Genomic DNA, 24410 nt, shown 5'->3' with positions numbered 1-24410 from the left:
AAGATATGATTTGCAAATATTTTCTCCCAGCTGGTGGGTTGGGTTGCCCTTTATTGATGGTGTCTTTTGAAGTATAAGTTTCTGATTTTCATCAAGTCCAATTTGTTGATTTTTTCGTCACTTATGCTTTTGATGTCTTCTATGAAGGTTCTACTTAACCCAAAGACATGAAGATTTACTCTTAAATTTTCTTCCAGTTTTGTAGCAGTTAGTTCTTACACTTAGGTCTATAATCCCTTTAGCATCAATTTTAATGGATGATTAAGGAAAAAGTACAACTTTATTCTTTTGCTAATGGATACTCAGTTGTCCCAGCACCATTTGTTGAAAACACTAGTCTTTCCCTATTAAATTATCTTGGCACCTTTGTCAAAAATCCATTAATCATAAGGATTAGGGTTTATTTTCTGGAATTTCAATTCTATTTCACTGATCTTTATGTCACACTGCCTTGAGTAATGTAGCTTTGTAGTTAAGCTTTAAAATTAGGAGGGGTCCTTCACTTTTGTTCTTTTTCAAGATTGTTTTTATGATCTCAGGTACATTGAATTTCTGTATGAATTTTAGGATCAATTTTTCATTGCAAAAAGAAAAGGCAGCTGGGCTTTTGATAGAGATTGCCTTGAATCTGTAGGTCATTTGGTAGACTACTGCCAATGCCCCAACATCCTTCCATTTACTTAATGTCTTACAACAATTTTTGTAGATTTTGAACAATTTTTCTACTGCTTTTGTTAAACTTGTTTCTATTCGATTCTTTGTTGCTATTTTAAATGGAATTGTGTTCTTAATTTCACTTTTATATTATGTTCATTGCTGGTGTATAGAAATACAATTAATTTCTGTATTCTGCTCTTGTGCCTTGCAATTGGATCATTTATTAGCTGTAATAGATTTTAATGGATTTTTTTAGGACTCTCTATAAAGATCCTGTCACTCCACAAATATTCTCACCTGTCTTGCCTAGAACCACTAGTATAATATCAAATAGAATTGGTGACAGTAACATTCTTGCTTTGTTCCTGATCTTGGAGAAGAGGATTCACTCTTTCACCACTACATAGCTCTCTTTTTACATAGGTGTCTTTCACATACAGAGGGAATTTCCTTTTATTCCTAGTTTTATAAAAGAGTGCTGGATTTTTCAAATGGCTTTTCTAAGAAGATGATCATTACCTTGATACCAAAATCTGACAAAGATAATACATTGTCCCATCAGCTTGAGCTGCCATAATCAATTAACACAGAATGAGTGGCTCAACAACAAGTAGTTACTTATGGTATTGCAGACTGGGAATTCCAAAATCAAGGTGCTGGCCAATTTGGTAACCCAGTGAGAAACCTCTTCTTGGCTTAGAAAGAGATGGCTTCCCACTATGTCCTCACATGTCCTCACGTGGTAGGGAGAGTGAGAAAGCAAGCTCAGGTCTCTTCCCCTTCTTATAAGGACACTAATCCCATTATGGGGGCTGCAATCACATTACCTCATCCAAACCTAACTGCCTTCCAAAGGTCCACCTCCAAACACCATAGCATTGGGAGTTATGGCTTCAACATGTAAGTTTTGAGGAGACACAAATAATGAGTCCATAGCAGTACCTCAAAGAAATGATATCGGGGTGCCTGGGTGGCTCAGTTAGTGTGTGACTCTTGATTTCAGCTCAGGTCATCTCTCACAGTTCGTGAGTTCAACCCCCACAATGGGCTCTGTGCTGACAGCATGGAGGCTGCTCAGGATTCTCTCTCATTCTTTTTCTCTGCCTGTCCTGTGCACGCACACTCACTCTCTCTCTCTCTCTCTCTCTCTCTAAATAAACTTTTCTTAACATGAACAAAGATTTCCATATCATTAAAAAATACTACAAATCAAGTTCTCAAATTTAGAATGATAATAAAAAGATAATGCATCATAACGAAATGGGACTTTGAAATGCAAAGGCTGATTTAGGATCTAAAAGCCAATCAATGGAATTCATCACATGAATTAATTTAAAGAGAAAAACCAAATAGTTCTTTCTGTAGATACAAAAAAAATCATGAGACAAAATTTAACATTTGTTTATAATAGAAGCTCTCAGCACACTAAAAATAAAAGGGAACTTGCTCTTCCTGATATATGGTATCTATAAAGAAATTTGAAGTTAACAACATGCATAGTAAAGTCTGAATAGCCTTCTACGTCCAGGAATAAGGTAAGAATGCTTACTCTCACACTTATGCTGTAAGTCCTACTCAGCGAATTAAAATAGGAATAAAAGAGGGCGCCTGGGGGCTCAGTCAGTTAAGCAACCTACTTTGGCTCAGATCATGATCTCGTGGTTCATGGGTTCAAAGCCCCACATCTGGCTTTGTGCTGACAGCTCAGAGCCTGGAGCCTGCTTTGGATTCTGTGTATGTGTCTCTCTCTGCCCCTTCCCAACTCACGTTCTATTTCTGGGTCAAAAATGAATAAACATTTTTAAAAAAGAAGTAAAAGACATAAAGATTGGGAAGAAAGATGTAAAACTCTCTTTATTTGTAATTAACGATTATCTACAAGGAGTATCTTGAGGAAGTCACACAAAAATTCAGGAAAATTTATGAATTAATAAGGTAGCAGGATATACAGTCAACATATAAAAATCAGTTGTATTTCTGCATACTAACAATGATTCATTGTAAAATATATTTTAACTGCATTTTCAATAACATCCAAAAATATAATTCATTATCTATTCACTTAGGATATATTTAACAAAAGACATTAAAAACTAGTACAATCAAAACTACGAAACACTGCTGAGAGAAATTAAAGAATAAGTGAAAATGTACCAGGTCTTTGAGTTTAAGTAACTCAGTACTATCTCGAAATTCATCCTCCCCAAATTATTCTATTCAATGTAATGCCAATCAAACTTCCTAGAGGTGTTTTGTATAAATGTATAAACTAATTCTATAATCAATATGGAAATGGAGAATTTAGAGGACCCAATTTCAAAATGGAACAAAGTAGAGAATTTACACCACTGATGTCAAGACAGTATAAAAACAGTGTCATGTTGGCATAATTAACATATAGACCACTTTAAGAGTCTAGGAAAAGATCCATATTTTATACGATTAGCTCATTTTTAACAAAAGGTTTCAAGATAACTCAAAGGAGAAAAAACAGTTTTTTCAAGAAATAGTCCTTGAACAACTAGATATGGAAAAGCATTAACCTTGATCCTTATCTCACACACTACACAAAAATTACCTAAAAATGGACCAGAGACCTAGAGTAAAAGCTAAAACTATAAAAGTTTCAAAAGAAAACACAGGAGAAAATCTTCACAACCTGGAACTAACTAAAGATGTTTAGGCACAAACTAAAAGAAGAAAGAGGAGGAGGAGGAGACAGTGGGGGAGGAAGAAGAAAGGAAAAAAGGATAAACCAAAAAAATATTGATAAACTAGATATATTCAAAATTAAATTTAATTCTGCTCTTCAAAAGAAATTATCAATGAAAGGAAAGAGCAATCTACAAACCAGGAGAAAATACATATGACAAAGAACTTGTATCCAAATACATTAAAACTCAAAACTAAATGACAAGAAAACAAACAATCCAATTTTTAAATGGACAAAAGATCTGAACAGATACTCCACAAAAGATGAACAAATAGCCAACAAATAAATTTTAAAAATCAACATCACTAGTATAATCATGGAAAATGAAATTAAAACCACAATGAGCTAAAACTACGTACTCACTAGAATGTCTGAACTCAAAAGAATGACAATATGAAGTGCTGGCCAGAATGTGGGGCAATTACAACCTTCACATTATTGCTGGGGAATATGGCACAATCACTCAGAAAACAGTTTGGCAGTTTCTTACAAAGTTAAACATATACTTTTACCACATGACACTAGAATTCTACTCTGGGGTTACTCACCCCAGAAGAATTAAAGCATATATACACAAATACTAGTACATGAACATTCGTGGTAGCATCACTCTTTATGGGCAAAAAACCAGAACACCCTAAATGTGTGTGAACAGGTAAATTGTAGCACATTGATACAATGCACATTGTAAAAAGGAACTACACTATGGTCTACAATAACACAGTAAGCTTCAAAAATCTCATGCTAAAAAGAATGCATAATATTGTGTTTCTGTTTGTATAAAACCCAAGGACAGGCAAAACTAATTCACAGTGACAAAAATCAACAGTTGCCTAGAAATGACAATGAAGGAGGGAGAAATGCCTGTAAAGGAACACATGGGAACTTTTTGAGATGACAGAAGTATTCTATACCTTGATTGTAGCAGTAGTTATAAGGTGTGTTGGTCAAAACTCATTGATCTATGCATTTTAAATAACTGCCTTTTATTAGATGTAAATTATACCCCAAATGTATTTGATTTAAAATTTTAAAAGAAGTAGCATTCAGTCATTAACAGCATTAACCAAAGATGCCAATAAAGGGCACATCTAGTTTTGCTCAGGTTTAACCCCTGTCTTTTACTGTCTTTTATCCATTCAATAATTATGTGTTAAATACCAACTATGTACCAAGGAATGTAGCAACCAAAGAATGAGCCTGAGCGTGATACAGCAGTAAAACAAAACTAAATCCCTGCTTCATCAAGCTTTCATTCTAGCAGCAAGTACTGACCATAAAAAAGTGAAAATAATAGACAATAAGACTGGGAAAGTGCTTACCAGAAAAATAAAGCAACTGGGCTATGGGAGACATTTTAAATAAGGTAGTCAAATCTCACTAGGAAACGTGACATTTCAATAAAGATCCAAGAAAAATTAGGGGAAAAACTAAGGAGATATCTGAGGGGGAAGAGATTCCAGAAAGAGGGAAGAACAAGTACAAAGGCTCTGAGGTCAGCTATTCAAGGTACAACATGGCGTCAGGTATAAACAGAGGGTATAAAGTAAGTCAAAAGATGAGGTTGCAGATGGGGCAGTATCATTTAGCATCTCATGAGCTACTACAAAGACTTTAGCTTTTACACTAAGAAAGGAAACTACCGAAGTTTTCAATTGAAGAATGACAGGATTTGACTTATGTTTTAACCATGATTATTTTGGTTACTGCACTGAGACTAGACTGAAGTACCAGGTTATGGGTTGGAGATTTTAAGAGGGAGCTAAGAGAACAGTCAGGAGGCTGTTAAAATAATCCAAGTAAGAGATAATGACTTGAGCCAGGTGATGGTGGAGGTGCTGAGAGGCAGTATGATTCAGATTCTAGATGTATTTTGATGGTAAAGCCAGTATGAACTACGGACAAATAATGAACCGATACAATGAGAGAAGAGACAGGGAGGAGTCCCAGGTTTTTGGTCTAAGTGGATGAACATGTCATTAACTAAGATGGGGAAGACTAAAAATGAAACAAGTCTGAGTAAAAAGATCAGTTCAGTTTTGAGCATTTTCAATTTCAATACCCTTAAATATCCATAGGGAGGTAACACAATTGGATAGGTGTCAGGGGTTCAGAGGAAAAAAACTCTTATAAATTAAAGATTTTCATTTTTTTTTTTTACTAAGTAAATCACTGGATATGAGGAGTGAGTGCGAGTGTGAGCGTGTGTGTGTGTGTGTGTGTGTGTGTGTGTGTGTAAAACTTTCAGAAAATAGTCCACACTAGAATTTAACACGTTAAAGCCTCAGCACTAATGGACTGTTTGTATGTTTTCTGATTTACATAAATCCATACAAGTCTGCTAGGCACTTCACACCTTTATTTTTACTTTCACATCTGAAGTACAGCAATATGGATAGATAAGGTGTGTATTTAAGATAACAACGTGAACAGACACATTCCTGGAACTATAGCTATTTAAAAGTGACACTAGCATCAAGATATTCATTCTTATTCTGGGAAGGCTTTAAAAAACAATCACTTGTTATGAAACTAATTGCACTGCCAAATGCTTCTCAAAATCATATGTAAAAAATTGTCTTCTCTACATTTTACTGTTTTAAATCAAGAAAAGCAATAGACTTTGTGATTAGATCTAAATGTTCAGTTTTGATGCTTATAACCATCTAGGTTCTAAAGTGAATAACACTGTCACACTGTATCTCAAAAAGACAGACACCATTTTGTGCATTACTAAAGAAACACAAAAATGACACGTAAGAATACCAAACTTCAACCAGAATTATAACATAGGTAACCATGCTTAACTAGTGCTTGAAATCGTTTTTTAAAAAGTAAAATTTTCAGTGTGGAATGAGCATTCTTTCTTTCTAGGTATCTATTCATTTCCAATTCCGTATCTTATTACCACATTCTAGAATGCCTTTCTTCGCAGCTGATATCCTTCTCTCCCTTCAAGGCTCAGACCAATCCCAGCCTCCACCACAAAGCCTGCCCTGAACCCCAGCAGTATTTAGTTCTTCCCACATTCCCACAGCACTGCCTTTTACATGTCCAGAGCACCTATGTCATTCTGTCAGGGATCACTTAGCTTTATAACACTAAAGCAGACGCTCCCTGAAGGCAGAAAATCTTAGCCCTCTTTCTCCTCCCTAAAATACTTAACATGATACCTCATCATACCATGTTTTATGTACTCAGTAGAAGTTTAACTTAAAATACCACTGAACTAAAAAAATAATCAAATAGAACTTAATGGGATTGATGCTTTAACTTCCTTTCATCACTTTACACATACTCTTCTAATAAACATACTCTTCTAGATCTCACTTCTCCATCTCTCCATAATGTCCCAGATAAATCCTATTGTTTCTCGTCCACTTTCTAGTACTGCAAATGTAATCTAGTCCAATTTAAATCTTCAATTTCTTATCTTATTCAAAGAGTATTCACACAACCCCACCTCAGCCCCAAGCCAGCCAAGAAAAAGAGCATAGCCTGTTGTTGTGGGGGTTTTTTTTCAATATTCTTTCTGACTCACTTTTCTCCACTTCCTCCCTCAACTTCTAGTTCCCACAAATCAGGATAGGCAGAGGAAAAGGGAAAAATGCCCTGTGTGCATACCTCCCTGGGGGTTTACTAGATGGCCATATGAAGCAATATGATCTGTTACCCTGTATAATTGTTGGTAGCACCTTCTCTCATTCTCAAAGGCACCCAGTGTCGGCAGCACACTTCAGGTCTTCACAGCCGGGAGGCTATAAGTTATATAGCAAGCATAAAAGGCTGGCTCCTCCAGCCTGCAGAGCTGCTGGATGTGAGGGATGCATTATCAGGCTGACCTTTTAGTATCCTACCCACTGTCCCATCACATGGCAAGCTCTCCCTGTCAGCAACCACCAAGATAATAACTCTAGCCTGGTTACATCCATGGTGTGCACTTGGAGTACACAAACACACAAACACACACACGCAAACCATCATGCTTTCCACCAGATGGACAAATGTCAACTCGGTCCATTACTGCCCTCTCACTCAAAATGCCACCTCATTGGTTCCAGTTACCCTCCTCCTCTCTAGAAAGAAGTCCATGTTCAGGAATGCTCCAAACTCTAGAAAACATATATCATTCTCTTTCAAGAACTCTCTAGAAGGTGCCACTGCAGTAAAAGACACGAGATTCTGTAGGTCATTAAACATACAGACAAGATGTTAAACACCAATCTACACTGCTGGGAGACATACCCAAATTCTGGAACAGAAGGTCCTTTTGGGGAAAGGCAGGGAAATGTCACAGAACTAACTCCAACACACCATTCTTCGTCTGAATGACACTTGTAATACTCCCCTTCTTTTCAAATTTTATATATGGGAAGTGGGTGTTCAAGTTCTACTCTCCTTTATTAAGCTCCACATCCGTCCTTAGAACACAAGGATACTTACTATTTTCAGCTTTGAAGCTTTAGCTAAAATCCTGAAACAAACTGGTCCTGATCATCATCCTATTATACAAGGTGCTATTACCTACATTACAGCTACTGCTTATCTAATATAAGGGACATTTCATTTTAAGCACCTCAATCTGAAATAAAGCTTTACCAAAAAAGGAGGGGGAGGCACCCCTAAAATGTCTACTTTAAAGGTCAAATGTCTGTTGGGGCGCCAGGGTGGCTCAGTAGGTTAACCATCGACTTTGACTCAGGTCATGATCTCAGTTTATGGGTTCAAGCCCCACCTCAGGCTCTGTGCTGACAGCTTAGAGCCTGGAGCCTGCTTAGGATTCTGTGTCTCCTTCTCTCTCTCTGCCCCTCCCCCACTTGTGTGCTTTCTCTGTCTCTCAAAAATAACAAATGTAAAAAAAATTTTTTTAATAAAATAAAATTCAAACAAAAGAAATGAAAATTTAAAATTCTATATAACAAAATCAAGTTGACAATTACTTATCTATTTAAGTTAATGTTAGATATACTATAACATGATTTTTTAAAAAATAGATATTATCATAAAACTATTTACTAGATTCCAATTATTACATGAAGAATACTCCTGAAACTTCTCTGGTTAGAGAAATCATTCAGAACAAACTAGTATCCATAACTAGTACAAAGTATAGAGATTTATAGATTTGAACTAGAAATGCATGCTGAGAATGGTGTGACTTTGAAAAAGTTGTACATATAAAATCCATATACAGTTCTGAAATTAGAAAAAAAATCAAATGTCTATTAACAGTATAAACAAATTGTGACAAAACAGAATATTACTCAGTAGCAAAACAGAATACGCACTAATACACACAATAACGATAAGTCTCAAAGCCACTATATTGAGGAAAAGGAGTCAGACACAAAACAGTACATGCTCTATGTCTCCATGTAAACTTCAAGAACGAGCTTCCCTACTCTAAGGAATACAGAAATCCAAACAGAAATTATCTCAAGGAGAGGAAAGAACTGACTGAAAAAAGCATTAAGGGAATTTTGGAGGATTCCAAAATGTTCTATATCTTGAATGGGGGGGAAGGGAGTAGTTACATGGGTACATACACGTCAAAGTTCATTATACATTTAAAAATAAATATTTTTGTATATAAATTACACTCAATTTGATTTAAATCACATCTGATATCTTACTTCTGAACGATGGCAAGGATAGCCAACTAATGTAAAGTATAATCTCTTAGTGAATTCTTAACAAACTTATAGCCTAAATCAGATTCTAAAACCCAAATCCAAGTCCAAAGTGTTTACCCACTGTTACAAGGCTACATGAATAATTTTAGCCTACAGAAACATCCACAAGCATTCACAGAATGAATGAGACTAATCAGCATGTCTTTTATTGGGAGCTCATGACCTAAAACAGGTGGTCACTTTTAACTACTACAAAATATGAATACAACATCATGTCAAAGATCACTCTCCCCACTAACCAATGTTTTCTCTACCTCCTAGCAATCTTGGAGAAGCATACATACCTCCATACTTCTGTCATGAAATCCCTTGCGTGATTTCTCACACCAATTTTTCTCCTTTTTTGAGTAAAAACTCTATCTAGGAATATCAAACCGCTTCATTCTCGACTATCCTCCTTAAATCTTACCTTTTGTGTGATATCTGCTTTTTTTCTCCTGTATTTTCAAGTAATTAAAATAATTATTTTGTATTCTAACACATCTTGAAATCAGTAACCTCAACAATTTTTTCCTGACTTCAATTCCACATCCTTCACCAAGGTGCCAAAGTACTCATACTTAAGCCACTCAACCATCTGCCACCTTGGCGGTGTTTTTTCTTTTTGTTTTGTTTTTCTCACTTTACTCCACCTACAGACCAATGAATGACAAAGGCAAAGAGTCCTTATCACTTCACTCTATACCTGAAAAAACATAGTTGGAGCTTTTTACTTGAAAGCCCTATCACACAGTTGTTTTACATTTAAAAATACTGCTGCTAAGGGGGCACCTGGATGGCTTAGTCCATTAAGCATCCGACTTTGGCTCAGGTCATGATCTCTCCTAGGGCTCCATGATGACAGCTCAGAGCCTAGAGCCTGCCTCAGATTCTCTGTCTCCCTCTCTCTGTCACTCCCCAACTCACGCATGCACTCTCTCTATCAAAAATAAACATAAAAAAAAAAACCTGCTAAGGCACTATTTCTAACCAAGTGACTGAATGTGTCCTTTCCAAGGAGATGATGTTTTGTTATGGGCAGTATAGGTCTACTTGTAAAGGCGGTAGACATCTGCAGTTCTCATTTTAACCGTGTCATTCCCACACCCCACAATGATAGTCACCCTAGACTGAAACCAACCTTCTTTCAAGCATGTTTGTATACATTCTATTTGAAGTTGATCCAATCCAGCTTATGACATATATGTGACCGTGGTGGCTCATTATCACCCACCTCTCATTTACAAATGAAATCTCCCCGCACTGTACCGCTAGCCTTTCAGATTACTTCATCTCTCAGACAACGACTGGAACGAAAAGGCCGCTACAGAACAGACACAACGTGGGACTCCCGATCTTTACTTCTAAGACCCTGTGTATACCCCTTAGGTTTTTTATCAGAAAATTATGATAACTGCACTTACTTTCAAGGTTGTAAAAAAAATTGAAACTTAGGCAAAGTATCTTAGTCAACACCTACTAAACAGGAGGCTTTAAATAAATAGTACATAATAAACCACTCTATTCCACTGATACCCACCTGTCAATCCAAGAGTGCCAGTCTATGATCCTGTTACCTATCACCTTTCTCCCTGTACATTCCACTAATTTCTCAATGTCTAGAATAGCCTCACTTTCCCCATTCATAAAATTACCTCACTTGCCTTCACGAAAAGCAGCTTTAGCCAGAGGATTATGAAGTTAGGAGGCAAGGCAGTAGGGGAAGGATGCACCTAACAGTCACTGCTCTACTAAAATTAACACAGTAACATATGCCCACGACATCCTAACTCTGCATTAATCTTTTTCTCCAAAGTCTTTTTTGAAGTCCATGAAAGCCAGAATCATAGTCTTTCCTCATATCCTATAAATACCATAAATAAAGAGGTCCTACATAAAAAACAGTGGACAAAAAGATGTAACTGATGAATTCTCAAAACCCTATAATTCCTAATGTTTTGTCATCTCAGAAACCAATTTATGAGAACTTATCACATGGGTGTTGGGGAAGAATAAACTAAATATCCTTTTGACCACTGATAAAAACTAATAATAAACTAAATATCCTTTTGACCACTGATATAAAACTAGTTTTAAACACCTGGAGTTTCTTCTTCTCCTGATTATATTCAAATGAATTACTGTTTCAAAAACAATCTAAAAGATTAACACAGATTTTTTTTTTTTGGCCACCTTATTCTCAAATTCCAAGATATACTAGTATCTTTTCTGCAATGAACCACTTTTTTATACTTTTAGGAGCGGTCTTCTCAATTTCAATAAGAACAGGTGAATTAAGCCACACTTATCCATTCTTCTGTATATAATAATAAAGTTTGCTTTAGAAAAAAGTTGCAACATACAAAATGCTCTGGTTATCATTCCCTCTCCCCTCATAGGTTTTCAGAAGACCACAATGGAACTTCTGACTGGAACGTGTTATCAATGTTAAACCCATATAATTTTATCAAATACACCTTATTTATAAAGTAAAAATTGTTTGCTGCTCTAAACACAAACATACAACTATCTTTCCTAACGTGCTTCATATTTGAAAATGGCTAAGTTTTCTAAATATTAATGACAATAACCTAAATAAAACCCACTGGACAGTTTAATTATGGCACAATAAATGAGTGACATGACCATTTTACTTCAAATCCCTGAGTTCAGGATCTGAACATGTGTAAGAACATCCTTTCATTCCAGATTCATAAGTTTAAGGCATTCAAACTGCGACAACACACCTGTCTTTCAGTTATAGGCATTGCTTCAGTGAAAAAATAGCTTTAAAAACCATGAAATGAAATCAATTCCACATAAAGCTATCATATGATTCTGATCTCTAATCTGACTTGTAAATTAGATGTGTGTAACTTCGACTATTCAGCAGCCACGGATCTTTCTCCTAGCAGGATGGCTGTTAGTTGCATTGCACTCTGACCAAAACATGCAGCAGCAGCAGTGGCACCCTGACAAATTGAATAGTACACGCCCTGAATAAAAGAGTATATGCCCTGAACAGCTTTCAAGGTAAGTCATGAGGGAATCTTTTTCTGTTTGTAGATGAGCTGCATGAGCTATATAAAATGTAATCTATGTTTTATATCCTGGGATGCCAGGGTTTTTGTTGAATGCTAGAAGATGAAAAAATGTTGAAGATTTGCTGAAAATAAAAATGGGATTCAACATTGAGAATCCACCCACTTCATCTTGTAGCACTGATTTCAAATCTTCTACTACTGGAAAAAACAGATATATGCCAAGAGCAGGGGCTCTAACAAAATAAAATATTGATTTGTTTCGGAGAACACTTTGATGTTCCAGTTTTCTTGTGATTCAATGGTTCTAGAAAATACAGAGTTCTTTCCAATCCACATCTGTTCACTAAATCATTTTAAATGAATTTAGTTAATAGGTCTAGATATATTAACTTTTTGATTCAACTGTTCCATGCCCCTAATTTTTTAAAGTGGGATTTTCCACACCTATTGAGTTCAAAAGCCTACACAAAAGGACGTTTTCTTAGAAAGTTCTGCACACAATAGCTTTTTGCAAACAGAAACATATTTTATACATGCTGGGAGAGAGCAAAATTTCAAGAATGCCCCAAAGCAAAAACTTTCTTATAACAATGATAGTCTTTAAATTAGCCTTCTTAGGTAAAATCTTTTAGCGTAAGTAGATGTTTTTCTTTATTCTATTTCCCTTAAAGTGAAAGAACCCAATACTAAAAGGTGATAACTATGTAAGTTCCATAAACAGAATCTTCAGTTTGATTACCAAAGTAATTACCATGTATCATTATGAAATGATAATACATTAAACATTCCCAAAGCAATGATGAAATTTACTTCAACTACCCCCACCCTGCCACCAAAAAAAAATCAATTTTTATTTAGTCATGAAGTCCTTGGAATCATAGTAGGGCTTGATGCCACACTGATGTCATACTCTGCCAGTCATCCAAAGAATATGCCATCCTTCTTTTTCAACTTCTTTGTCTACTAGCGCATCACTGGACCCAGCAGGCTGCTCACCCAGACAATTTCAGTAACGGATTTTGGCTCTGTGCATAATAGATGAAAATCTTTACGAAGTATCCAGTTTGTCTTATAGCTGAGAGATCTGAACCTGCTGCAGATGTCACATCTAAATTCTTGAATGGATTTTTATCATCAGTGTCACCTATAAAACAAGACAGTGTCACCAACAGCATTGTCCTAGAGAGTATCTATTTCAGTAATGCTAAGTTTTCAGCATTGTAACTGACAGTGATTTATTTGACTAAAACAGGAGTCACCAAACTAGAGCCCATGGGCCAAAATTTAGCCCACTACCTATGCTTATATAGCCATGATCTGAGAACAGATTTTATATTTTTAAATGGTTGAAAAAAAAGTTTTTTAAAAAAGATCAATATTTTGCGACATGTGAAATTATATGACATACAAATTCCAGTCTCCTTAAACAAGATTTTATTGGAAGCATAGCTACTCATTCACTTATGTACTTTTCTATGGCTGCTTTCATGCTACAATGGCAAACTTAAGTAGGTGCAACATAGACTATATGACCCATAAAGATGATTACATTTACTTTCTGGTGCTTTAAAGAAAAAGTCTGCCAACTCCTGATCTAGAGGATATCGAGTAGGCAGGTGAATAGGACACCTGGTCTCTGTTGCATGAAGAACCCGAGTTCAATGACTCAGCTGTTCCCTTGCCTTACTTTCATCAATTTGTTTAACAAGTATTTCTGGGCAAGCATGCCACTCCAATGCAGACAGCTATAGTTACTTTGTGTTCCACTCTGGTTCAGCCTAGCCTCAATCCTAGGAGTCAACATTGCCCTTGGACAGGAAGAAGACAAGGAGCTCAGCTTCAAATGAGATTCCTCTCCAATATCCTTAAGTTCTCCTGGCTCTGGATTTCGGCGTTATGTCAATCATTCTTCCTAACAGGCTTCCTGCACTGGACACCAGTCTTAAAATTCTCTACTTCCCGCCAGAGATCCTAGGGCAGTAGGCTGTGAGTCACAGCCGTCAATCACAGACTTGTGCTGGCTGATAGCCCCTTCTACCCTGGCTCTAGTAACCACTCTGTAACATGAATTTGTTCGGGGGCCCTGGGGACAGTCTGCATATTCCAACATTGTCCTGGCTTCCACTACTCCTCCTGATCATGAATGCCCCTGGAGTTCAGATTTCTTTTTACATGCACACCTCTAGACTATAAATCCATGAGTTCAACCTTTCCAACTGGCCTGTCATTGTTTCTTGACCTCATTTCATACAATAACCAAACATAAGAGCACAACAAGACAAAACTCTACATAGATGGATTTCCCAACCTAGAACCACCCATGTTAAGGCATCTCTTATTCTTTAACAACTGCCCCAAAAAGGGAATATCTCATTCCCAAGCAGCATTCAGAACATCCCTTCTTTTTCCTTTCATCACTGCCAATAAGCCCAAAGTTTCTACACCTGCTGCACGTGAGAGTGCTAACAATTACCCTTTACTCAGTTGGGGCACTCAAAATACCTATGTTTCTTGACACTGCCTCAGAATTCTATCAAAGCTTTAACAAACCCATTTCTACGGTAAGAGGAAAAGGGGGATTTCTTGCCACTGTCTGACTACAATGGAGAAATGTATTTGGCTAGACTTCTACCAGTGAGAATTTCCCAAAGAAACACGTCAATAGTCCACAATGAAGCTATGCCCATACTATTAATGGCATAGAACCCATCCGTAATTCATATATATTGTTACAAATAATAAATCACAAATAAGTTGCAGATTGACTGTACTAGAAAATAGTATGAAATGTCAGGAAGACTATATAGCAGAACAGATTAGGCTCATGTAAAGACGTCATAGAAAATAGCAGTTTATTTTCAGCAAAGTGAATTTCACTGCAACTTTGAAATAGATTTCCAGGATGAATAATTCTGAAAACTGTATGAATAGCTCTACACAAACAAAAGAGTCTGTATCAAAAATGAACAGCCTGACTGAAATGACCATTAACTTTATCTCAATTCTGAGTAGCAACCATATAGGTAGCATCAACCTTAAAAAAGGAAAATCTTCTTCAACAACACGTACAGGAGCCCTCTGCCCACTTGGGGAATGACCCAAAAGTCCAGCAACATACCCTCACATCCAGATAAATAAAGGCATGTAGTCCATATTCCAAAGAAACACTCAAAAGATTAAAACTTCAGAACTTTAATCATTTGGTGAATATAGTTTCCTTCCCTTAGGGAAGAGTTCAAACTTTTTAGTATCCAAACTCCTTTGTTTTCTCAAATATTGAGAACTCTCAAGAGTTTTTGTTGCTGTGAGTTAGAAGTATCAGTATTTACCACATTAGAAATTAAATGAGAAAAGCTTAAGTATTGATTCATTTAAAAAAAATTAATGACATATGTCATATGACAACAAACTTTATGAAAAATCACTTTCCTTAAAGAAAAAAGTAAATTTCAGGGTGCTGGGTGGCTCAGTCGGTTAAACATCCAACTTCAGCTCAGGTAATGATCTTGCGGTCCATGAGTCGAGCCCTGCGTCAGGCTCTGTACGGATAGCTCAGAACCTGGAGCCTGCATTGGATTCTGTGTCTCCCTCTCTTTCTGCCCCTCACCCACTCATACTCTGTCTCTCTCTGTCTCTCAAAAATAAATATTTTTTTTAAATTTTAAAGGAAATTTCTTTCATGTCTAATTTAATAGAAGATGAATTTTCATATCTGCTTCTATATTCAATCTGTTGTGACATGTTGTTTTGATTTTAATAAAAAAGGAAGTATATGCTAATATTAATTGCCTTTTCAAATAATTATGAATGTTCTTCTTTGATACTACACCAAAACTTGACATGGTGGAGTTTAAAGGTTATCTGTAACATGGAATCCATTATCACATAAACTCTCTGTATTGTTACTTACTTTTATTTTTTAATGTTTATTTATTTATTTTTTGAGAGAGAGAGAAAGAGAGGCAGAGAGAAAGGAGACAGAGAATCCCAAACAGACTCTGCACTGGGGAGAGCCCGGTGCAGGAATGGAACTCGCCAATAGTGACATCATGACCTGAGCCGAGATCAAGAGTCTGACGCTTAACCAACTGAGCCACCCAGCCATCCTGGTTACTTTCTTCTCATAAAGGTCTTTTACCCATAATTTTGTAACACTGATCACTTTGAAAATATTGCTCCTTGCATTATGTTTATGTTCCAAATATTGACATAATTAATACCACAAGAAAAACTCAGATTCATTAATACCACCACTCATCTCAACAGATAAATCTTTAAGTACAGGGAAGCTGACAAGGGCACAGCAGGTGATACAAGTTTTCCAAAATTTTAATTTTCACTTGAAAGCTCAAATTTTATCATTGGCAACAAATATTACCAGTTGTTTTCCCCGAAGTGAGAGGCTCACTTTGTTCATTTTCAAGAAAATGAATGCCAAATACCTAAATCTAAATAATTGTAGTTTGGTAGTCATTATTACAAGAAAAAGTGATGCGTCGTGCAAAATAGGACTAATTCAGCTTGCAACTCAAAAAATCACGAAAGGGTTTTCTTGAGCCAACCAATGTACTCTGGGTACGCAGCAGCAATGTTTTTTGAGTATTTTCTATCGCATCACAAAGAATATTACAACAATATGTACTCAGGGATGAAGATTTAATAAAAATTTTTTTACTGCTTCATAAAGGACATTCTTCAGTGAAACTGGCTTTTCTGTTTTGTTTTTTTACTGGGAAAGCATGGTAGTAAAAAATAAAACGACTACTAGTACAGTTTGATGGCACTGCCATTTAATACCTACTAAGATGTCCACAGTTTTACCTACCATTGCTTTAGTATCAGCAAGGCAAGTATCAAAGCAATGGAAACAGCAAGAAGTCAGTATTACTAGGAAAATAGTTTTTACCTCACAGACTCCCCAAAAGGCTCTAGGCAACCCCCATGGATCTGTACATCGCAATCTGAGAACTGTGGTCTTAAGGAAACACTGAAAGTTATAAATGATAAATTGCCATCCCCAAATCCATAATTAATAAATACCCCCAACATAAGGACATTAAATATCTGTACAAATTCTTTCATTTTATCTCCAAATTGGTCCAACTCAGCTAGAAACCAAATAACGTAATACCAATTAATATGAAATGAGCACTTACATGTATTATCTCATTAAATCCTCATAATAATTCTATTAGTTCTCTGATGTATTCATGCTACAGATGAGGAAACCTGAGGTAGAGAGAGGGGAAGTCACTTGTCTGAGGTCACAATAACAACTATCAGTATTTATGGATTCAGGCATTACTAAGTATTTTGCATACCTCATCTCTGAAGTCTTTACAACAACATGTCATCCTTTTTCACCCTTTATTATTCTTAATAATTTTATTACCCATTTTACAGATGAAAACTGAGTCAAGAAGGTAAAGTTCCCTGCCCAAGGTTATCCAAGCGCTAGCTCATCATAGATAAATCCAAGTCTGTCTTAATCCAAAACTATGCTACATAACTCTACCTCTCTATGTCACATATCAGTACACCCTATGTATATAAATACATCAATTATTGCAAGATCCTTACATAGTTTTAAATTCAACTGAGCAAGACCTCTATTTGGAAACACTTTTACTAATTTGATGATCTGTCTTCAACTAGAACAAAACCTACTTCCTTTTAAAATAGTCCATTATCGAGGTAGATAATGAACTCACACTATTAAAAACTTATCTGCATACACAAATCAATAGATAAGATTATTCTGAGGAAACTAAAACCCAGAAAAGTAACTAACTTCCCCAAAGATATGCTGTTCATAAATGGTACAGGGTCAAAATCAGTTTGGACTGACCCTGAAGCCTGAGCTCTTCAAACACACTGACTGCATATATAAGAAGGTCTCAGGCAATGACCTAGGAATTGTTCACAAGGTCTGGATACAGAGCTTGTGATATCATATCCACTTTACCCAAGGTAATCAAGATATGAATCACCTTGTATCTCAAAGACCTACAGGCAAAAAGGAAGCTGCCACATGCTGAAAGTAAAGAACGAAAATAAAAAATGTTTACAGATGCTTTAGGTAAAATGTCAGCAGGTAATGTTGAAAAGAGAAGTAAAATTTCTACACACATCTCCATAGCTGAGATAACCCTACCTCTGTTCAAAAACAAAACAAAAAATGCCTTTAAAAAAATGTCATCACAGCTACACAGGCTATCTACTCTTTACACAATAGCTTTCAGATGCCAGGAGCCCAGGAGTGCTGTAAACTTAATAAACTACAGCAGAAATCAGTTTCCTAAAAGCTTTCTAAACTCTAATCAATCAGCAAAATTTTCATTTCAAGTAAGGATCCATAAAAGCCAGGGGTTATGCCCCAGTGTCTGTTTCTATTTTAAGGTCCTAAATCATAAGATACCGCTTAATACTAAACCTTCAGTGAGACAGGGAAGGAATTAAAGTTGGCCCAGCTCAATTCATCTTAACTTGTTTTGACTCAACTTTTAGGAAGTATAAACATCTTGTGATTGGACAGAGTGTGGCTTTAATTTCAAACAAACTGTATGTGTATTCCACATACACATTTGACATTTGACAGGAAGGTGACAAAATGGAAGGCTGTGGTATACCACCTAAAAGGGCAGGGCAGCACAGGCAGGAGATGAGCAATTATACTTCTCATAGACTACCACATTCTGGATTCCCTTTGTGGCAAAGGAAAAAAACAAAAAAATACAGAGCAAACTTGACCTCCTCCCATCACCAAAAAGAATCTCAATCTAGCAATGTAAAAGAAACTGACACATATATATATGTGTGTGTGTGTGTGTGTGTGTGTGTGTATATATATATATATATATATATATATATATATATATACACACAGAGAGAGAGAGAGAGAGAGAGAAAAGATTGAGGTCATGTCTCTTGGCATGCATCATTTACACTAAGGATTCCCCCATTTATCTGAATTAATTTCATGTACTTCATTTCATTCAGATAATTGAAGTTTTCCTTTTAGAGTTGTAAAATGTTACCTCAACATAATTAGTATACTGTCCACTTAAAAACACCACTACAAAAAATACTATCCCCTCCTCTCTCACATACACATATATGCCACTATCATTAAAAGTATGAAATGTTGGCCTTCATAGGAAATTTAGTTCAAAAGTCCTCCTTAAAAAATTAGCACAAGAAATTCCACACCAAAAAAGTTATGGTCATTACCTTTTTAATACAGAGTGTTTGCATTACTTGTTAAAGACATGGTAATTTGGGTATTCAATACATGACTGAATACTGTTCTGAAACCAAATTAAAGGTTTAGACTACTAAAGAGTTTGATGACTTGCCTCAAAACAATAACCACGACTGTATGGAGAACAAAATCAAAGAGGTCTCTCTTTTTTATGAGCAGGCATTTAAGGGCCTTTTAATGAGAATTTACTCTTTAGTATATAATTACTAATGAACAAAAAGAGGACCATTAAGCTCACTTCTTTATAGTGCCATAAAACTTCAATGTGTAAGAAATATTACATATATATTAATCAAACTCAAGAAAACTGAAATGTGCAATACTTAAAAATGCATAGTGAAAATTATATACCTTTTCATCTTAAATGCCCTGCCACGCTATTTTTTATATGGATACACTTATAATTTAAACTATACAGACTCTGTAGTACTGATGATGGTGATGAAATGTCAAAACTTCTTGTATGAATTCTAAATTTCTATACAAACACTGGTTTCCCATACTAACAGACTTACTGTTAGGATGCATTTTATATTCATCAGTATTTATCTATCACCTGCTATTTGTCAGGCACTGTACTGAGTGCTGAGAACACCAACAGGAACAGCACAAATTCAGTCTCAGCACTCAGGGTACACACAGTTTGGAAGGAAAGACAGATAATGAACAAATGTGCTACGGGAAAATATAACAGCTACTTGGTCAAATAAACGTTCAAAACTGAGAAAAGACATAGGTAGACTATTAAGCAATTAAATATAATTAGCTGCCTCTAGGGCAAAATGGGGGATATAAACCACCCATCACATGACTCAGCTAAGAAGCCAAAGAATCCAACAGGTATACAGTCAGGAAAGGGATCTAAGTAATGACTGGATGACGTCTAGGGCGCCCTAGAGCCTGAGGCAAATTAAAAGCTGACCCTCACAATAGGCTCAAAGTGTTAATAGCCAAAGGGCCCAGCTCTCAGCCAGCCTATCAATCCCAGGTATCCAAGGAGTCAATCCAGTAAATTAGAATCCCGGAGGCAGTTTCCCAGTATCTTGGCTCTGCAAATTCTGCCTCGGTTGAAACAGAGCCACAACCATTCACCTGTGGATAAGAACAGGTTCCAACTCTCGGAAAGGAATAGGGGATAGCAAGGAGAGCCAGATGACCAAGAGGTTAGAGTTCCTAAGCAGGCTTAAGGCAAGGTTTTAGGTCCCCAAGGGATCTGGAATACAAAAAGGAACAACACAAGAAAACATATCAACTCTATGAACTATTTAACACTTACTAAAGAAAGGCTGTGGTACTGCTTCTCTGGTTACTTTTAAAAATAAATACTCAAAAATAAAACACTCATCTATTTAAATGACTTGAGTATGATCTTCAAGTATAGTGGGAAAGGATTAAATATTCTTACTAATTCTTACTGATTAATGAATCTATACCCTAATACCACCTAAATACTGAAATATTCTGAATGCCTCAAACACACTTCATTAAATGTTTATGCTATATATTTCAAAACTCTTGATGAGTAATGTTTTTAAAAGTAAGAATCTTATGGTCAAACTGCACACATGCCAATGGTACAGTGAGATACCATACTTCTGTGAACAATGAACGCTCAGGGCACCAGAATAAGTCCAGATCCGTAAGTGGATGGTGATCTTAATGTATTTTCGGGGTTTGTTTTACTTTTTTAATGTTTATGTATTATTTTGAGTGAGACTGAGTGGTGGAGGGGCAGAGAAAGAGGGAGACACAGAATCCGAAGCAGGATTTAGGCTCTGAACTGTCAGCACAGAGCCTGATGTGGGACTCAAACCCATGAACCAAGAGATCATTACCAGAGCCAAAGTCAAATGCTTAACTGACTGAGCCATCCAGGTGCCCCTGTATTTTCAGTCTTAAAAACCAATTTAAAAACTGGGTCAAAGAAATAGAACTGGCAGTGGATAGAACACACAGGCTGGGACTAGCAAAAGAATCAGCAATGACACATGTGAAAGGATTTGCTTCCTGTAAATTAAATACCCCCCTACTGTACTGTACAAATGTTTTCAGTAATAGAATCCTAGAAGAAAATACATGTAGTCCAAAATGTTGTCCCTGTGAAGGCTATTATTTACATGACTCTACATATTCAAATAGGACTCACTCTAAGGAACTGGCCTTACATTTGCCCAAACATTATTTTCCAAAGCTATTCAAAGGGTGGAGTGGTGGTACTTTCCAAAAGAAATGCTTGAAAATTTTCCACAGTAAGTTTTTAAAAAATAAATAAAATACACTATTCTGATCTACTAAAGAAAGAAGAGCTACGCCTAAGGAAAAAAGAAAATACAGCAAATTTTTTGGTTTTTCTCTTCTTTTGTTTTTACCATATCACCAGAATGCCATATCAAATAAAGCCTAAAATTGCTTAAATTATCATTTCAGGAAGCTTGCCAAGGTAGTCTGGACTCCAAAAGTCATGTTCCTTACAAAGGTCTATATGCTGAAAAATGTTTATCCTTATCGTGAAACCAAAACTTTAAAATGTGGCCTACAGTAACAGAGGGTCACTCAAGTGACGGGTGTCAAATTTTGCTCCACTGAAAAATTTCACTAGAAAATTCACATTACTTCAACTCTACTGAGCTGTTCTACCAAAATATATAAATAATGGTTCTTTTCCCAATTTCACAGTGAGTAGCATATGTTAAAGAATAAAATTCTCAATGTTAAGTTTGTTCTCCCAATTTTTCTAAAATATTTGATACCTGCCACCTCTTTCAATATTGGAATTAAACTTAATAAAATATTTGATTCAGCACATAAGTGGAAATAAATTAATTCGTTTATAATATGATTCATGACTTCCACGCACTCGACTACCTTATGTTTGATTAAACCCAAAATGACCAGAAGCATTTACAGAGTATCCACTACATGTGACACAAGGTTTGCACAGATAGAGTAAGTCCTGGTCACCAGGTAAAGTGTACACAAGTATTTACCCAAAAGTATATGCTAAATGCCTAAACACTGTGGTGTGTGAGACGCAAAGAATTCACCCTGCCTTAGCAAGGACTTCAGAACCTCTGCATTTGAGGCCCACTAAGAAATATGATCTTGGCTGGAGAACTGGAATTCAATTATTGCATGTATATAGCACCTTTCTTCCTCATCAATATCAAGGTTATATACACCAGAGTCTTATATGTAAGAATCTTGAAGTGCCAATCTCCTATAATTAAAACAGACTATCTGAAACATGAATATGTACAAACATTCTTAAAGTAAAAATAATTAATTTCAAGCAAACTGGAAAGTACTGTTCCAACTGATAGAATGTTACATTTCCTAACTATACATAATTTGTGCCATTTGTATCTAATGGGTCCAAATCATAAACTAAGGCATATATTCAAAACAGGAAAAAAGAAAAAAGAAAATTTAGTAATTACTAGGCCTTTTTTAAGATACCATAATGAAAAAAAATTTTTGGTAAAAGAGTATTCACTGGAGAAGTCTGAATTGTATACTTATGTGTTCATTTCAGTTAGTTAAGTCAACCAGTTCTATTTAACTCCTGTTAAATATCTTCAAGAAACTTTCTTTAAAATCTCCCTGTGAAATAATGGGGTTGGATTAAACTGCGAAAGTCCCTTACAAACAGAAAATTCTGTACTTCTGTGGTACCTAAGATTAAAATGTCAACAGGGTTTCAAAACAGGAGTAAAGAAGTCAACCTCTCAAACTGATAATGCTAAAAATCCAGTTTCCTATTTTTATCTCAGTATCGGGGTTCATATTTTAGCTATTTAGTTTACAAATTCGTCAAAGGAAGTCTCATGATTCAAAACGTACTCTTCCAACCCTCCAAAGTCAAACTGTTTCATTAAATACCAGATCCTAAGGAAAATATATAATGAAAGAGCTAAGGAGTATCTATTCCCCATCAGACCTGGAACGCACTAATGAAAATTCAACAGAGCCTTTGGCCTGTGGGTTCGTAGGTAAAGCTCCTGCCTTGCTTTAGCCTAAGCAGGTTAACAGAACGCAATAAAATGACTCTACTGAATTATTCTGAACTTTATAGCAGCTCCTGTATCTGACCACTACACTGGGCTTTAAAATCAACTTCAGAGGTAGCACCAAACAGCCAAGGTGAGCCACAGCCCTCGGGGGCTGCACAGTGAAACCCACCTCTTCTGGAAAATCACTGTCAACTCAACGTTTTCCATTGCAAACGGTGATACAGGTGGAGGAAAAAGTGTACAAGCCTTCTCTTTGAACCTCCCAGCAAGCTGCCTTAAGGCGCTAACTTAAGAATTATTTCAAAGATAATCTAATGCAGCACAGTTCTCAGAAGACTCTAAAAGTTGTATTTGTGAGAGAGTGAGAGAGACAGAGAAGGGAGGGAGGAAGGGGGAGAGAACATTCCCTCGGGCCTAATGGTTAAACTGTGGAGTACTGCAACTCCGCCGTAGTGTTCACGGCTGGATTTACAAGACCTAAATTAAGAGAATCTTTCCGTCAGAGCAGTCAGCCCGGACCCCGATCAAAATAAGTACACGCCGGATTCCCACAGGAGGGATGGGGTACCGGGAGAATGAGGTCTCTCGTCTAAGCTGGCCGAGAGGAAGACGGGCTGACAAAGCAAGAAAGTGAGGGCGTTAATGGGGCCAGGCGCAAAGATTCCCTTCAGTAAGGCCCGGGGCCGCTCGTCGCAAGGGACCCGGCCTGGCAGCCTCTGGATCGGCCAAAGAGGCCCCTCCGCCTATTCAGGCCAACCCAGGGAACCCGGCCTCCCGGCTCCCGGCGCTAGAGTAATGCGCCCCTCCCCGCCCCCCACCCCCGTACGAGGAGGTGGCGGCGGCGCGCGGGGCAGCGGGAAGCATCGTTCTACGCACGAAGCGCAGAACTCAAAAAAATTAAATCATAAAATGGCCAGAGCGCAGGATTGAAACGCAGCAGCCCGAGTGCCCCGTTCCGGGCGCGACGCTGATCGCCGCACCAGGAGCGCAGCGCGTGCGCCCGGGAAGCGCGCCGCCCGCGCGGCACTCAGCCCCGCCCCCCCACCCACCCCC

General features: G+C 36.9%; 1 long non-coding RNA gene across 2 annotated transcripts in view; it reads right to left on the bottom strand.

Annotated features, from left to right (window-relative positions):
* Positions 1–12591: 12591 nt before the first annotated feature.
* LOC115286517 overlaps positions 12592–24410 on the bottom strand; it is a 15104-nt gene continuing 3285 nt past the window's right edge. Inside the window, exons 1-3 of one of the 2 annotated variants that reach the window (XR_003906102.1) lie at positions 23527–24114; positions 17243–17315; positions 12592–13230 (exon numbers count right to left, since the gene is read on the bottom strand). This is a non-coding gene — a long non-coding RNA (uncharacterized LOC115286517). Of the gene's footprint in view, positions 13231–17242; positions 17316–23526; positions 24115–24410 lie in introns of those variants that run through there. The other variant, XR_003906103.1, reaches the window with a different exon arrangement.

This window comes from Suricata suricatta, chromosome 3 (assembly GCF_006229205.1).
Source record: "Suricata suricatta isolate VVHF042 chromosome 3, meerkat_22Aug2017_6uvM2_HiC, whole genome shotgun sequence".
Taxonomy (NCBI): Eukaryota; Metazoa; Chordata; class Mammalia; order Carnivora; family Herpestidae; genus Suricata; species Suricata suricatta.
Note: the sequence above shows the minus strand (reverse complement) of the source record. Positions and strands in the feature narration are given on the sequence as shown.